Here is a 6000-nt window from a genome sequence, read left to right on the forward strand (position 1 = left end):
ATCATCATATACCACAACTTGTTTAGCTGTTACCCAATCAAGGGACACCCACTCCCTCATTTTCCAATTTTTTGTCACTAAAAAGCATGTCAATAAATATTTTTGTAAAATCATTTTTCCTCATTACCTCTTTGGGGTACAAATCCAGTAGTGGTATAGCTGGATTAAAGATTATTTTAAGACCCACTGGGCATAATTTCAAATTGCCTACCAGAATTGTTGGATCAATTCATAACTCAACTATTTTGTCACATCCCCTCCAATGCTTATTATTTTCCTTTGTTGCCATATTGGCCAGTCTGCTCAGTGTAAGGTGGTATCTCAGAGTTGTTTTGTTTTGCATTTCTCTAATCAGGAGGGATTTAAAATACTTTTTATGTGATTATTGATCATTTTGATTTCTGCATCTGAAAACTGCCCATTCATATCCCTTGACTACTTCTCAACTGGAGAATGTTTTGATTTCTTATAAATATGACTTAGTTCACTTTAAATCTGTGAACTTAGACCTTTGTTAGAAATTTTCATTATAAAATTTTTCCCACTCTAATTTCCCAATTCTAATTTTGGTTGCATTCATTTTATATATACAAAAACTTTAAAATTTAATGCAATCAAAATTATTCACATTATATCTTGTAACATTCTCTGCCTCTTGCTTGGTCTTAAATTCCTTCCTTTCCCACAGATATGACAAGTATACTATTCTATATTTACCTATTTTGTTTATAATTTCCCCCTTTATATTTAAATCATTCACCCGTTCTGAATTCATCTTGGTGTAGGGTATGACATGTTGATCTAAACCAATTATCTCCCATACTCTTTTCTCATTACCTCAGTAGTTTTTGTCAAAGAATTAATTCTACATTATCTATATTATTCTATATTTGTTCTATGTGCTGTTATATTATTTTTAATTGTACATCCCCATATGACTGGACTGGAGAAGATACCATCATAAAAGTACCTTTGAGATGCTTGTAACAAGAGATAAGGGTCCATTTAGTAGCTGAAGTGATGTGTTATAGCCATAATCCTCACCTCCTAATTTATAAAAATGAAATGGCTGAGACATATAAAAATATGCCTTTTTTGCTGTTACAGTATCATACCACAGGAGCAAAACTACTATCTCTAGCAAAACTGTGGTTCACAGCACTCTACTCTCTTCCTGTCATTACATGCTGAGGTAGACAGGAGATACATTGGGTGGAGCTCCATCTCATGGACTCTCTTTTCCATCCAGTGTTGGCTTTGGTAGAGCAGGCTTAGTCATGTAATTCTATATTGTTAAATAATAACCTTTTTATTGGTTTTATTTTATTTTTAGTCAATTTAGAATTCTTCTGGTTCTTCTCCTTTCACTCTGCATCAGTTCCTGAAGGTTGTTCCAGTTCCGATGGAATTCCTCCAGTTTATTATTCCTTTGAGCACAATAGTATTCCATCATCCACTTATACCACAATTTTTTCAGCCATTCCCCATTTGAAGGGCATGTCCTCATTTGCCAATTTTTTGCCACCACCAAGTGCACAGCTATGAATATTCTTGTACAAGTCTTTTTCTTATTATCTATTTGGGGTACAAACTCAGCAGTGTTATGGCTGGATTAAAGGGCAGACAGTCTTTTATCGCCCTTTGGGCATAGTTCAAATTGCCCTCCAGAATGGTGATCAACTCACAACTCCATTAGCAATGCATTAATGTCCCAACTTTGCCATATCCCCTGCAGCATTCATTACTTTCCATTGATGTCATGTTAGCCAATGTGCTAGGTGTTAGGTGATACCTCAGAGTTATTTCGATTTATATCTCTCTGATTATAAGAGATTTAGAACACTCTTTCAGGTGCTTATTAATAGTTTGATTTCTTTAACTGAAAATTGTGTATTCATGTTCCTTGCCCATTTTTCACTAAGAGAATGGCTTGATTTTTTGTACAATTGATTTAGCTCTTTTAAAATTTGAGTAATTAGATCTTTGTCAGAGGTTTTTTTATGAATATGGTTTCCCAATTTGTTTCCTCCCTTCTAATTTTGGTTACATTGGTTTTGTTTGTACAAAAATATTTTAATTTTATATAATCGAAATTATTTATTTTATATTTTGTGATTTTTTTCTAGCACTTGCTTAATTTTAAAATCTTGCCCAAAGATCTGACATGTATACTGTTCTGTGTTCACCAAATTTACTTATAGTTTCCTTCTTTACATTGTGGAGATAATTTTAGGGTTGTGACTTAAATTATAATTATTTGGTTGCCAGGGAAAAATCCCAAATACAATACCCAAGTCAGTCTGGAAATTTATGGTAATTTTAATATAGAGGGAAAGATTTTAAGGAAAAAGAGGAAAGAAGGTATAGAATTTTTCTGGCCTGGTCTGTGCCAGGGGAAGTTCAAGATCTCTGCCTCTAGGTCTCTGAAAGAGATGAGAGGCTTCTAAGAGGATAAAGTTTGGAAAGTAAAGGAGGAAAACCTCAGCCAGAAAATTACCACCCAACCTGACAATAGCTGTAGCCATGCCAAGATGTTGAAATGCCCAGCACGCCATCACCACTCACTTATCCACCTCCAAAAGGTACTGGAGAGAGGAAGTGATGCAAAATATATAGACCTTTTACTCATGTGTCCCCTTCTCTCAATTTTCACGACTACCAATTCCATCAGAGCCTTTTCTCCAGGACTTCCCATTCTTTAGTTCTCATCTTCTTTGATTAGATTATATCTCTTGAGGTACTTAACACTTCTTTGTTAAGTTCACCTTTTTTAGTTACTTAACCTTTTTGTGATTAATTTACACTTTATAGTTACTTAACACTTTTTTTTTGGATTTAGATCTCAAAATAGACTTAGCTTAAAGTTCTAGCTTCACTATAAAGTAAGAACTAAGTACCTTCATTGTTCAATCAGGAGATTGCAATTTCATCCTCTCCATAAAGTAATATCTAAGTAGGGTGGAGTAATCTAAATTTCACAATTCCCCCTGACGATCATTGGGAGTCTAGTCTCCCAAATGATCATTTAACATAATCATCTTGTAGTCCTAAAGTACTTCTAACTATAGATGTATACAATATTCAATTTCTAATAGGAAATTACAATAGTTAGTGAGAAATAAAAAAGAGAGAAAGCAAAACCAATATTTTGTTAGGCACATTGACAAAAAGCCAAATTAGGGGCAGTTCCCTTTGGCAAAAAAGTGTACATTTACCAGAAATGTTCAATCAAACTTCAGTTCAATCAACAACACCCAAAGTTCATTCTTGATCTTCTTGATGTAGTATAGGTTTTCTGGCATCTTTCTGCAACAGTTCATTCTCTGGATTTAGGAGTTAGCAAGCTTCTTCTTTGACTATCTTTTCTCAAATAAAATTTCAAAATCTTGGATTTTTATTAAAATACAATCCCCCTATCAAGTGAGTGCAAAAAAAAAACAACATCCAGTTTAGCTCAGGATGCATGGTTGAGTTATGGGCGTGTATGAGTCAATTATCAAAAGAAGAGAAAAACAAAAACAAAAAACAAAAATATAAAGAAAAAATGGAAGAAAGTTAAACTTTTGCGAGAAAGAAAAAAATTCAAAATCAGAATAAAAATACAAAAATCTATGTATATAAAATTTTGAGTAAGCAAGAATAAATTCATAATGGGCCCTTGTATTTGGGTTCAATATATTTCTATCCCACAAGTCTGTAGGACAGAATGCAGTAATATTTCAATTACCCATTTGCAGCCAAGACTACAGGAAGTTGCCATAACATAAGAAGAAAAGGAACTCGAATTTTATTTTGATAGGGAAGTATCATTACCTGGTCTAATTTTTTGTCATTATCAGGGATATGAGGTGCCAAGATGATAGTCAAACTCTGGTACTTTTCTGAGTACTTCACAAAGAATGTAGAAACAAGGAAGTCTTATGACTTAACATATGTGAAGTGTTGCAACCTTGAGTCTCACACTAGTTTTTCAAGTCTTTTTTGTATTGGCTTAGAAGTGCATCAACCTGTGCTTCTTGTTTTTATCCCATTTCCTAGAATCAGACATTAACACTAATTACAGTTCCATAACATTTTATCAATAAATGGCAGATTCCCACAGTTTAAAGCTTTTCGGTATGCATTGATATTATAGCAAGCATATATGCATATATATATATATATATATGTAACATATTACTGTAGAAAAATAATATTAAATGTATGTACCTTTAGTACAAGAAATGAGAAAAATCAAATATTCTAATCAAAAAAGAAAAGAAAAGCAATTATAAAAATAAGGGGGAAAGAAAAAAATCATGAATTCAATGTGTTCTCAAAAAATAGCATCCACTTGTCAATGGATTATTATCTCCAATGGATGTGATAGGGTACAGTCAATCAGTCTCAACAGAAGATGCTCTCTTGACATGTGAGCAATGAATCCAAGAGTCCTTTTAGCCAATCTTTATAGATGTTGGAGTAGTCAACAATATTTGGAATCATCTTTTCCAGGAATGCTGAGTTGCTCCAGTTCGCTGGAAATTCTTAATATACACCTTGTCTCCTGAGTTCAGGTCATGAAGTGAAATGTCTAGTGGTTCAGCTTGTACTGCAGCTCCAGATTCATGGATTTCATGCAGTTTGTGCTCTAATTCCTGTATATAGAAAGTAATAGTAGTATCTCCCCCTAATAGTGATGCATATGCAGGGGAGAAAGTCTTAGCCTGTATAGGTGGATGTCCAAAAAGCATCTCAAATGGTGATATGTGTAGGTGTCCTCTCGCCTACTTCTAAGATAAAATAGGGCCAGAGGGAGAATTTCAGGCCATTTTAAATGGGTCTCAGTGCATAATTTGCCAATAATAGCTTTAAGTTCTTTGTTCATTCTTTCAACTTGGCCTGAGCTATGGGAATGATATGGTACATGAAATTTGGGAGTTCTCCCCAAGCAAGAACATATCTGATTTAGGGAAAAATCAGTAAAATGACTTCCTCTATCTGAATCAAAAAAGTTGTTGATTATTTTAACCGGCTTTTTAGGTGATTCTCTAGGATTTTTTAAGTAGGCCGTCATATCATACTCAAAGAGTGATAGCTTGGTCTCTTCATTGCCAATTTTAATAATTTCAATTTCTTTTTCTTCTGTAATTGCTACTGCTAGTATTTCTAGTACAATGTTAAATAAAAAAGGTGATAATGGGCATCCTTGTTTCACTCCTGATCTTATTGGGAATGTATCTAGTTTATCCCCATTGCAGATGATGTTTGTTGATGGTTTTAGATAGATACTGTTTATTATTTTTAGGAAAGACCTTTCTATTCCTATACCTTCTAGTTTTTTTTCAATAGGAATGAGTGTTGTATTTTGTCAGGCTTTTTCTGCATCTATTGAGATAATCATGTCATTTTTATTGGTTTGCTTGCTGATATGGTCAATTATGTGGATGGTTTTCCTGATATTGAACCATCCTTACATTCTTAGTAGGAATCCTACCTCATCATAGTGAATGACCCTCCTGATCACTTGCTGGAGTCTTTTTGCTAGTATCCTATTTAAGATTGTTGCATCTATGTTCATTAAAGAAATTGGTCTATTAATTTCTCTCTTAATTTTTAGGTTTTCTAATTTAATTTTATTCTGGGGTATTTTAATTTGTTCTCTTTCAAGTTTTTTGATTTGCATGTCCAATTCATTGACCTCTGCCCTCCCTAATTCATTAATATATGAGCTCAAGAATATAAATTTTCCCCTAAGTATTGCTTTGGCTGCATCCCATTGAGTTTTAAAGGATGTCACATCATTGCCATTTTCTTTGATGAAATTATTAATTGTTTCTATGATTTGTTCTCTAACTAACAGATTTTGGAGAATCATATTATTTAATTTCCAATTAATTTTTTATGTGGCTCTCCATGTACCCTTACTGATGATAATTTTTATTGCCTCATGATCTGAAAAGGTTGCACTTATTATTTCTGTTTTTCTGCATTTGTTTTCCATGTTTTTATGACCTAGTA

Source organism: Monodelphis domestica, chromosome 3 (genome assembly GCF_027887165.1).
Source record: "Monodelphis domestica isolate mMonDom1 chromosome 3, mMonDom1.pri, whole genome shotgun sequence".
Lineage (NCBI taxonomy): Eukaryota > Metazoa > Chordata > Mammalia > Didelphimorphia > Didelphidae > Monodelphis > Monodelphis domestica.